The sequence below is a fragment of the Sinocyclocheilus rhinocerous genome, unplaced genomic scaffold (genome assembly GCF_001515625.1).
Source record: "Sinocyclocheilus rhinocerous isolate Xijiao unplaced genomic scaffold, SAMN03320098_v1.1 scaffold538, whole genome shotgun sequence".
Lineage (NCBI taxonomy): Eukaryota > Metazoa > Chordata > Actinopteri > Cypriniformes > Cyprinidae > Sinocyclocheilus > Sinocyclocheilus rhinocerous.
The window spans coordinates 652,407-664,994 of record NW_015650838.1 but is presented as its reverse complement, the minus strand read 5'-3'; the positions used below and the strand labels follow the sequence as shown (position 1 = coordinate 664,994).

Sequence of the window (12,588 nt, the reverse complement as noted above, 5' to 3'; positions counted from 1 at the left end):
TTTCATTATTAATTGACAAATAACCTTAGAGACAAAACTGTTTACACATGAACTTTTTTTTAACTGAGTAAACAGTATATATATATATATATATATATATATATTTATATTTACAATAACATCACATCAATGACTTAACTGACATGTTCTGCTTATTCGTTGCACAGGTGGACCCCTTGCATATGGTTGCCAACCCCATATTTTCCTCCAATTTTCTGCCTCTCCCAGGATTTGGCCACAGTCCATACTATAGTGTTGGAGACTTCTCCCTGTGGCCTTATCAACATAGCAACTAGTAAGAATGCTGTTTCACACCATTTGTAATGACACTCCCATTGCTGGGAAAATTACCATTTAGCTGAAATGAACAAATACCTCTAATTAAAACAGAGGCTGTAATATCCAATACATCACATGTATAAATGTGGTTATACAGCCACATTTATCTGTGGTATTTATTTAGCTATTAAAGTGTTGTTTTTTTCAATAATCACACTTTATTGATTGGAAGCTAAAGGTCAAAATGGACGATTTTACCCAGAGCACAAAATGAGCAGGCTAAGTAAAAGATATGACATGCATTGTGCTGCTATATTAAGAACTTACAAAACCAGATTCAATAATATTCATGTCATTGCTGAATAGAAACCATAATTACAGGCATTCAAACCATAATGGGAAAAGATAAGGGTTTATGTAAAAAATAAAAAATAAAAAAAAACCCCTCAAACCTATCCATAAATCACTGATATAACAAGACATCACTTTGAGCTTTTGTTTATCCAAAGACCATACAATACACCCTTATTGTTGAAATAATGTTAATTCTCCCTATTATCTTACCCACAGTGTCAATTTTCCAAACAATGTAAATCCGTCAGCAGCGGGCAGACAGCGCTTCACGTGCCCAGCAAACAGTAAGGTTGATTTGCTCGGTTCTTTGAGGGGAAAATTGTAGCATGGTCTGCATCGGTGAGAAGGTGAGGTTAAGTGTGCCCTACATATTTCACGGGTCATCTGAGCTCCAGAATGAAGCCTCTAGAATTAGCCTCTAGTCACACAATAAAAAAAAAAAAAAAGACAATGGAAGGTTATGAACATCATGCGCATTCTCGTACTTGAGCAAGCATTTTTTTGCTTGGCGGGCCTGCAAACACATGCTATTATGTTGCTTTTAAAGCCAGCACTTACGTCCTTGTCCAAGGTAAAAATTCCTAAGTCGCCTTGTTCAGAGATGAAAGCCATTTAAAATGCTCTGCTGCAGAGTTGCAATTAAAGATAATGGGACAACATTTGAAGTGAAACATTGCAGAAGACATGCCAAAAAAGTGAGTTGTGTTTTCTTTACACTAAAATTATAGTTTTATATTATAATTTAATTTATAATTAAATTATAATTATAAATTTCTTTACACTAAATTTACTGTAAAAAGCTATTAACCTAAAATGGAGCGCTCACGGAAAAGGCCATTGGTAAAAGCTACAGTTGTCATGCGTACTGTGCTGGAGCAAGGAGATTCCAATCATTACAGAACAAAACACCAGGAAAGCACACAACACTGGGGGTAAGACGAACAATTCTGGACACTGGACATGGAAACACACAGGGCTTAAATTGTGGGACTAATCAAGGAATTAACTAAACACAGCTGGGAACAAATGAACTAATCGGGGAGCATAATGGGAACAGGAAGGACCAAATAAGGGCATAAGGAAACATAGGAACATGTGGGGGAGGAAAACACAACACATGGAACAGAGTCTGACATTACTGCCCCCTCCCGGAAGGCACGTCCTCGCGCCGAAAAAACTGAGATATATACCACAGAACAATAAGATGAAAGGAAAGACGTTGGATGATATCTTTATGGTGTATCTAGTGGTGCTGCATTGCTTCAGTACGCTTCAATATGCCGTACAGTATGTGGTCCTGCTTATTACGCCAGTGAGGAATACAAGAACCTGTCTATCACTAGCAGTTTTATGATGAGTCACTACCAATGAGATTTCTGCCTCTTCATGGCATCTGCTACCAAGTGCTGCATCTGTGATTTTAAGTTTTCGGGATGCATTATAAAGGTTTAAATGTCCTTTCAACAGGCAGCCATAGAATGAGAATGATTACACTGCCAACAATTAGTCACTGCTGATTATCTGCAATCAGTTACAGTAATTATTCAAATAGCAGTTATGTTAGGCAGGATCAGGGTAGGCTTTTTGACCCGGGCAAGGGGGTGGGTGCGTGCCTGGGGCCTCTATAGGTGAAAATTAGCAACCTCTGTGCATACACTGTGAGCTGACACTAGGGCTCTTGGCACATACGGTTGCTAACCGATTACGACCCTTGGACCCCCGGACCCTAGCCAGATACTTTTTTGAATGTTATTACGCCAGCGAGGAACACAAGAGCCTGTCTATCACTAGCAGTTTTATGATGAGTCACAAGCAATGAGATTTCTGCCTCTTCATGGCATCTGCTGCCAAGTGCTGCATCTGTGATTTTAAGTTTTCGGGATGCATTATAAAGGTTTAAATGTCCTTTCAACAGGCAGCCATAGAATGAGAATGATTACACTGCCAACAATTAGTCACTGCTGATTATCTGCAATCAGTTACAGTAATTATTCAAATAGCAGTTATGTTAGGCAGGATCAGTGTAGGCTTTTTGACCCGGGCAAGGGGGGGTGCCTGGGGCCTCTATAGGTGAAAATTAGCAACCTCTGTGCATACACTGTGAGCTGACACTAGGGCTCTTGGCACATACGGTTGCTAACCGATTACGACCCTTGGACCCCCGGACCCTAGCCAGATACTTTGCTTTTTGAATGTTTAAAATAAAACCCCACCTTTAAATACTTGTTTTTTTAATGTATAAAGACCAGCACTGCGTCCGAAATCCCATACTTCCCTACTTTATAGTAGGTGAAAAACAGTATGTGAGGCGAGTATAGTTTGTCCGAATTCATAGTATTTCAAAAACAGTAAGCAAAAAGTACCCGGATGACCTACTTCTTACGCCCAGATGCTGAAGTGCGCTCGATGGACACTTTACTATCCCATGAGGCCACGGGAGAGGATTTATGAATGACAGTGAAGCAACGCAACTAACGCTGGTAGGTCATGTGACAGTAACAACATGGCAGATGTAGTATGTCTGGATTTCATTCATACTACCCATATTCATACTATATAGAACATACTTTTTAAACAGTCGTGAATTAAAATTCAAATTCAAATGTAGTACCTACTCAGACAGTATGCGATTTCGGACACACCACAGTTTTTTCTAAAAATGTACATTCACAAAGCAAATGCCTTTATCCAAAATATTTTAAATATGTGTCAAATATTATCAAAATTAAATAGAAAATAACACATTACTGTCAATTTGTCATCTACTGTATGTAAAATGTATTTGCCTCATAATATTTAAATTATAAAATTCAAATGATCAAAGTATAACAATAATACAATTCTTCTTCTTCTTCTTATTATTATCATTATGTATTTATGTCTCATTATAATAATATTTAAATTATAAACAACAACAACGATAATTCTAATAATAACATTACCAACAATAAAACTAAATGAAAATCAGTACTGTAGTATTATTATTATATTGTTAGTCATCATCATCATAATCATCATCATCATTATTTAAATATTTTATAAAATATATTTTTTATTTTCTCTCAAAATTTCTGTGGACTACCTTCACTCCCTTGCAACTTTGAAAAACTCTTGCGGGGCATGGCTCCAAAAACCTGTACCCATGATGTGGCCCTTAGAAGGACAGCATCACGTCACAATGGGAATCATTGTCACATCTTTTCAGACTAAGTGCCGTTTTGGCCTTTCTTTTTGACCGTTTCTCTCTGAACAAAAAATTTAATCATCATGCACACAAAAGCACACACTTGATCGCTCCATCTGCAGCGGGGGCGCTGATAACCTGGAGCACAGATGTGCACCTGAACAGCGGCTGTGAAGAACTAAGCATGCGTTCAATCAATAATACAGCGCCCTTGCAGTGCTGCTCAGATCGTCTTCTCCCTGCCCTCCAGTGTCTGAAATATTTAAAGCGCTTGACATCAAATGAATACATTAATTTTAATTGTGCACATATCAGCTCTCAATCAGTGCTACGCTTCTTTTCTCTGCATCTCAGAGGAAGTGTGTAAATAACACAAACACATATACCACATGTTGCTTTGGCTTCTTTAGGCTAGACGCCTCTACACACCTCCAAATGAAACAAAGTTTATTTGCACTCACCATGTTCTCAGCCCATCTGGGGCGGTTAGATTTTAGAAGCTTCCAGCTTCATATAAAAGAAATTCATTGCATCAGAACATGCTAGGAAAAGTTTAAAAACGTCACGATTTACCCTCTAAATTTTTCTTTTAATTGCAAAAAATGTTTATTATTAAAATCATTTTTTAAATATATTTTTAAATATGATGTTTAAACCCCAGACTTTCATTCAGACTTTTGAACCTCACCATATAATGAATGTTTTTTGTTTTTTTTTGCAGAAATGCAACATATTTTCATCTTGTGTTCCATCTATTTTGCCAAATAATTATTTAAAAGTAAAATCTTGAAACAGAAATGCGGTGCTTGGAGTAATTCTTTCATGTTTCTCATTGCAGTTCCTCCAGGGTTCAAAGCGGCAGATGCCTTCACATTGTTCTGACCACCTGTTTTGTTCTCTCTTTTTGTTGTTTTGGCTGTTCATCTGCGTTTCTGTTAATCATAAGTTGTCATGTACTCCACATTGTATATGGACAGCTTTAATAAAGCAGTTACCTCAGATAAAATGTATTGTGTGAGCATTTTACTTTTAAACATCTAGGCTTTTCTGAAGGCTGTAATTTGTAGGTCTGCCACATATACAACAAAGCCAATACATCAAGGTAATTCATTGGGAGGAAACAAGATGGAAATAAAGCATAAACAGACTTTGAAAAAAAGCATGTCTATTGCAGACTCAGAACAGATGTTATTAAAAAGCCTAAGTTATATAATATGTATCTAAATCACTGCATTTCCACTGTGGAATATAATGCATATTTTATCATGCAGATGAAATATTTAGGATGCATATGATTTGATTTTATCTTCCTGGGGATTTTTCCTGTATACTTGCAATAAAGTTCCTGTCTAATTTTTGTTTTGTCATTTGTTAATATGCTTCTCTTTGATCAGTGTCCTGGATTATAAAAAAATGGAACATAAAATCATTACCTGGGCTTTTTGGTGCCAACCTCATTTATTTAAGCCATATCACACAATGCACCTTGAATGCTGTTGTTCACTAATATCAGCATGGATGTTAAGTTAATATTGAATAACTTGAGTAAGATGTTAGACATGAAATGGCCAGTTACTTTAGCAGTTTTCACTCTACCAACAAGAACTGTTCCAAACAAAGCCACAGAAGAATTAACAGAGCATCTAGCAACACGCAGTCTTACCATTTCTGAATGAATAAAGAGTTTCTGAATAAATCAGAGTAAACAATAAAAATAATCGATCATAAAGGCATCACTGGTTTCATTCCTGGATGAATCAGTGCCTCTGACTCAATCGCTGCGTCTGAAATCGAATACTTCCCTACTATGCAAGGGAAAAAAAACAGTATGTAAAGATTATATGTTTGAATTGACCCTTGACTGGGAGTCTGATTGATAGGCTGACAAATCTGACAAGTCATAATGCCAAATCTGCCATTTTGTCTGACAAACAAACCAGACAGGAGAGTAGATTAATGTATGTGGACTTGAACTTGAAAAATGATTTGTATTGATGTCTTTTTGCGGTTGAAACAAGATATCTTCTGATGTTCACTCATGTTTATCTCGTGCTATAACCAGTAAAGAGATGATCGGTTCACGTGCCGCTTGAACTGAGGCGCTATAGCGATCTGTCATGACACATTAAAGAGCCACAAAACTGTATGGAAGCCCGTTTCCGCCACTGAATACAAATAAAAATGGTAATTGTGGACTTTTTATCTCACAATTATGACTTTTTTTTCTCAGAACTGAGATATAAACTCACAATTGCAAGTTAGGCCTATAAAGTCAGAATTGCAAGATATAAACTCGCAATTCTGATAAAATATCAGTCCCCCCCCCCAGAATTGGACTTTATAACTTGCAATTGTGAGTTTATATCTCACAGTTCTGATAAAAAAAAAAAGTCAGACTTGCGGGACATAAACTGGCAATTGCGAGAAAAAAAGTTAGCAATTACGATATACAAACTCCCAATTCTGAGAAAAAAGTCAGAATTGTGGGTTTATTTCTAGCAATTGCGAGTTTATATCCTGCAATTCTGACTTAATTTCTCAGAATTGCGCTCGGCAAAGGAGAAGTGCTCACTAACACAGATTTAGACAGATTTGTGAACAATATTTGAGATAAATAGGCCTTTTGTGTACATAGAAAAAGTCTTAGATCTTTGAGTTCAGGTCATGAAAAATGGAGGCAAAAGCAAAAGTATTGCGTTTATAATTTTGTTCAGTGTATATACAATATACAAAACGAAACGTGAATGGTTGCTTTACCGCTCAGTCATATGGCCTCTTGGGTGGTCCTTGGCCATTCAAAGCAGCCAAGGTTCCCAGACCTTCTGCCGTCAGTCTGAAGTTCTGGCTACACAAGACTACTTTTGGTGTGTTTAGGAATTTTTCTGCGCTGAAGAAAATGGCAGCGCATATGAGTTATCAAATTGCGGTTACTCACGTTTTACTGCTACATCTGGCCTAAAGTGCTGTCACCTTGAGTTGACATTGCGAAACTGCATGATTTGTAAATTATGCTTGTTGGGTCATATATAATGTTTTAATAGACAAGCTACTGGCCGCACTTTGGACACCTCTAGAACATACTCATAACTACCCATATTCATACTATATAAAACATACTTTTTTAACGGTAGCAAAGTAAGTTCAAATTCAATTCAATCTACTCAGACAGGACGTGATTTCTAAGGCACCGAATCAGTTGAACGAATAAATGTACGCTCACTCAATATAAGAAAGTGACTTGTTGCCACCTGGTTCAATGATATAACATGCAGAAAGAGAGAAAAAAAAAACACTAAAGCACAGACCAACAGTCTATGTAAACATAAACTAGACAGACCTTTCTGACCACGGTGCTCGTGTCTTTTGCAGCTATTGCAACACGGTGTTCTAAAAACTCAGCTCTTAAGTTAAAATAAGCTCACCTTAAAAAAAAAGGTGCCTCATTTTCTTGCATTTTTATCCCATTCCACTGCACACTGTAAAAAAGAAACTGTTGAGAAAACATAAAAAACAAGGCAACTTGATGCAGTAAGACTTTTGAGTTGTCTCAATTCTTTTATAGTTCTTCTAAGTAACAATACTGCATTCAGCCAACCTAAATTTGTTTGTTCATGCAATGACGACTGTCTTATTTTGCTAATAAAGATATTCTTGTCACAGCAACTGAAACAACAATTACTGTTGTTCCGTAAATGTATTATTTTCTGTTTCCTGAATGAAAAAAAATATTGTGTAAAAAGTCCCCACATTACCACTTCTATGTCTATTTACGAAAGACAGACATGGACTCATTCCTTTATCAGTTTATTTTGGTAAAATTATAACGATGGCATTGAGAAGACAGTGAAATGTTATAATAACTAGAATGGACAACATAGTCTTTGTTTGTAAAACATCCTACAAGACTAAGACATCCATGATATAGATTTAAGTGGTGGAACATACTCTAGGCCTCAATACTTGACACACAAACCTCAAGAACGGTGGCAATCAACAAATGTAAAAAAAAAAAGAACTCTTTAAATAACTGCACAACAAACAACTAACAATAATGACAAAACAACAATGAAAAAGTTTAAATGAAGACAGCAAACAGCAAAACAATAACCCTATAACAGTATCTGCATAATTTATTCATGCTGCAATGCATGCTGGGAACTCACAAAGCCTTACCATTTCAGTAATATGAAATTCTTTGTTCAGACAACTGTGTTTGACTAGTTGGGACAACATTTGGGATCTGACAAAAGTTTTTTTTATGTTCAATTCTGTTGGTCTGACAAGGGTTTTTATGTAGTTTCAAGAAAACTGCATTTCTTAGTATTTGAGACTCAAAAGGTTTCGTTAGCTGGAAAATATGCTGTTGCATTTTTTTTTTTTTACAGTGCACGTATCTTTTTCAAAGCAAAAACAGTGCTTGACCAATCTAATTCCAGGACTGGAACTAATTTAAATGCTAGGTTATGTAGCATCCTGATTGTTTTAACTTTTTCCAAAATCCCTTTTACACTCTTAATGTGTGTGTTTCAAAGGATTAAGAGAGAAAAGGTTTTCAAATAAAAATATAGATTTATAAAAATGAATGATTTTTTCCCCCCGAAAATAAATATTTGTTTAAAACTGAAAGGGTGATCTCACCATGGAAACTGCACATTCACTGGCCTATTTATTATCCAAACGATGACTTCTTACCAATATAATCATTTCTTCAGGTACACTTTGGAGGCAGAGGCAGAGGCAAAGCCTAAGAGAGCAAAAGATGAAGAGAAAGGGGAGAAAAAAAAACAAAATAAGAGTGATGTGTTTTTCCCTATATGCCTTTATCAGCATTGCCCACTCAGTATCCCTGGCTCCTGTGGCCTCATAAAAGCATTAGACAGTGTGAGTGAAAATATGTGTGTTAGGCTCCACTCTTTTCAATCATAACTCATCATCAGAGATTGGCCTCAAAAACAAGAACAAGTGCAAGCATACGGTGCAGAAAACAGAGTGGAGATGGCGGGTTCTGAGAGAGAGAGAAAGAGAGAGTGAGAGAGAGAGCGGGACGAGGTGAATAACTTGAGACTGTAGAGAGCATTCAATTAAGACCTGAACTGCAGGCTTCATTAAGCGTGAGAAGGCAATGAAAATGACCATCCATCAAAGGGAAGTGCTTGGGCCAAGGCAGCCTGCAGATACAGCCTCTGTGATATGCTTTTATGACAGTGCAGTCCAGCCAACTCCCAGAACGCACAGTGGAGTACAGTGCCGCCACACTGCTCTTCACCATGAACTCTCACTCGTTTTCATGTTCACACAGTTATTATCTTTATATATTTTTTTAAAGAACCTGTTGTCCCAAAGATGGAAACTCTGCCTTTTACTCACCTTCATGTCTTTATACATCCATACACTTGTAAAAATAAAAGGGTTCTTTGTGGCATTTCTAGTTTCACGTAGAACCTATGGGACCCTTCCATTGCATGTAAGGTTCTTAAATTGTTCTTTACACAGGGGGTGGTGGTGGAAATGGAAACCCAAAATGATTGTTCTATGTGGCATCACTGTGAAAACCCCCTTTTGAAATCTTTATTTTTAAGGATGTTTGACCCTTTTATTCTTTGGAACACAAAAAGGACATAAAAAGCAGCATAAATGTATCATAAAAGTGGTTTGTAAGTTCTTGGTGAGAAACATAAAAATTAAGTTGTTTGTCACTGATAATCTTTCCCTCCAGCCAATGCAAACAGATTGATTTTGAAAACAAAAATAGCTGATTTTGAGAACAAAATCACTATTGTTTGTAAATGAATCAGACTGATTTTGTGAACCCAATCAGCTGATTTAATAAAAATATTTGACTCAGCAAAATTATTTGTTTATGAATACTTCACTACACACCTAGGTGAAAAAGATTTAGGCTTTTTTTATTTTAGTTTAAATTTTTTTTAAATATTTTGGTCACACAAAGCTATCATATGGCTTTTGAAGACTTGGAATACAGTGCATAAGTTGTACTGACCAGTTTTATTATACTTATAGTGCATTGTTATTTTGGAGCTTTACAGTCCCAGATAGAGATGTAACGATTCACCATGAGCCGGTTGAAAATCGATACAAATATGTGACGATTCAAATCGGTTGAGATGTTAAACGAATCGCGATACATTTGGGGGTAGGTGTTTATATGAATGTACCTCTGAGGGGAACTGACTGTCTTTAGAAAAGTTTAGATAATATGTTCTTTTCATATCGTCTCTGTATGCATATTAAAGCAGCGTTCATAAGCGCTGTGCTGCTTGTTAACAGTCAAGGAAACCAAGGAATCGCTGTATCGCTGCTGTTTCATATAATCGCCTCCTGCTGTCAGAGAGTGAAATTGCGTCTCATTCAGCTTGTCTGCGGTTTTTGTTTCGTGCAGATGTTTTATGTAATATAGTTTCACAAAACTAAAGTCAGACCATTCTGTTTTTGTTTTAAAATGTCAAATTATGCAATCTAATTTAGATTAAAAAAACTGCTCATGCTGCATGTATTCAGCATCTTTGTTTGAATTGTGATTCCAGTGGTTGCCTCTAATTTTGAATGGAAAGACCACAGGCAACGCTTTTGTTTGTATGAAGAGTTTTTTTTTGTCTTTTTGTTTTGTTATTTGACATATTTCTTTTTCACATAGAAATGTGCAATATTTTGTCCAAGCAATAATAAAAGGACACCTTTTCATTTACATATTATTATATTTTTATTTGTCTTAAATCTAATTTTGTTTTAAAAAAAAAAACGTGAAATCCAGTATTGTGAATCGAATCGTGAGTAGAGTGAATCGTTACATCCCTAGTCCAAGATCTTATTCACTTTCATTGTATTAAAAAGAGTGTCCATGATATTGTTCAAAAATTCACCTTTTGTGTTCCACAGATGAAAAAAGAAAGTATCATGGGAACCAACAAGAGAAAAATATGACAGAATTTTTTTTGTGTGAACTATTCCTTTTAACATTTTTCTTCCCATTCGAAGTCTGCACTTTGTCTCTAAACTATTTGATTCGCAATCTTCCAGTCTTTTTTCCACATTTCCAGTGCTTAAAATTTTCATTACAAGGATCAGTGAAGGATTCAGTCGAAATACAGTACATACACCTTGAGACATTATTAAGAAATTTGAATGAAGCTATACATGATTCTCTTTATTCTCACAAGGTATCGACAAATAAGAGAGTGTTCCACCATGGGGGCCTCTGTCTAGTGTGAGGTGGTCGAAGAACATCAAGCGTTTTTTCACGACATGAACCTGAACACAAACGTTGTGATCAGAAACGGAGCCTTACATACAGTCCTTACAGGCCTGATTACTCGCAGATGGAGAGCGCTCGCGGGCGTGAGTCTGACTGTAATGCCTTTCTCATTCTAGAATGACTGATGGAGTTACTTTACCTCCTTCAATGCCTCCTGCCGTCTGACATGCAGAACTCTGACATGCAGGGAGCGTGTGGCCTTCTGTCATTTAAATCTTCATGTGAGCCTCCAGCTCTTCACAAATGCAATACCACAGCTCGCTGTGACATAATATGACATATCAAACCAGGGCCACCACAGAATTTCATCTCAGGGTAAGTGCAGAAACCTGACCATGCTGCTTCATGAAGTGCATACAAATTGAGAATGAATTGAATGCCATGAAGTAATGACAATAATAATACTGCTTGCTTATATTATTAATGTGCAGTCACATTTAACATTATTTGGCAAATTTTTGCTGGTGAAATCAGTCATTTCAGTAGGAATCCACCCAATTGGGATTATCTTGTGAGGGCGAAAGTTTTCCCAATGAAGATTTCGCAATGGGTTTAAGCTTGTCACATGAATTCGACATGCTGACCAAAACTGCTTGGATTGAAAGTGACCTCTGTGTGAGCTGTGCTTCATACATCGTTACACTATTGACAATTGACAATGGACCTTTTTCTGGACATATAATGTCACTAATGAGATCGCAAATCCCCATCTAACAGGAAGTGTTCTTAGAAAATTCTAGGTTCTCTCAAAGTTACGAACAAATGTTCTTTCAGCAATGTTAATAGAATGCTTGTTCAAAGTCTGGTCTTTAATAATGTTCTCAAAATGTTAGCACTAAAACATTATTTATACATCATTCTTGGAACATTAATTCAAAATTAATGTATGCTTTCAAAGTATTGTATTGCATAATGTTTTCAAAATGATAAAACAGAATGCTTTACATAACCAATAAAAAGTAAAATTTTTTTTTTTTTTTTTAATATTTAAATAACTGGACATTTTGAATGTTAAGAGAATATTCAGAAATAAAGTTTTCATTACTTAATAGAAATTAAATTGAACATATTGTGTTAGCTGGGTCTATAATAATACTTGCAGTATCTGCAAATTAATTTGAGACAGGAGAAAAAAAATTAACATCATTATGGTAGATCAATAGGACATAAAATACAAACAGATATAGGCAATATTTTGGCTGATAGTTATATTAAAAGATCAAAAAGATTAAAAACAAAAGTGAAAAGAAAGTATTACTACTGATATTCACAGGGCCGATTCTAAGATTTTCGTTTTAGGAGGGCTCAGCCCCCAATGAGGAAATAATAATAAAAAATAATAGTAAACATATAAATAAAATAAAAAATTATTGACTAATAGGGTAAGGTGGTAAACTAAACTTATTGCATTTTGCAACTTATTCTATTCCACTGTACTGCATAGATAGGTATAACATTTGAGTACTGAATAAGCCATACAAGTCTTCCTGAATCCTGA

General features: G+C 36.0%; 1 long non-coding RNA gene across 1 annotated transcript; it reads right to left on the bottom strand.

Annotated features, from left to right (window-relative positions):
- Nucleotides 1-969: 969 nt before the first annotated feature.
- On the bottom strand, nucleotides 970-1,570 carry LOC107712629 (uncharacterized). The gene is made up of 3 exons (XR_001636808.1): nucleotides 1,442-1,570; nucleotides 1,192-1,258; nucleotides 970-1,051 (listed from the first exon to the last, which is right to left on the bottom strand). It is a non-coding gene; the product is annotated as an uncharacterized LOC107712629 (long non-coding RNA).
- Between the last annotated feature and the right edge of the window lie 11,018 nt (nucleotides 1,571-12,588).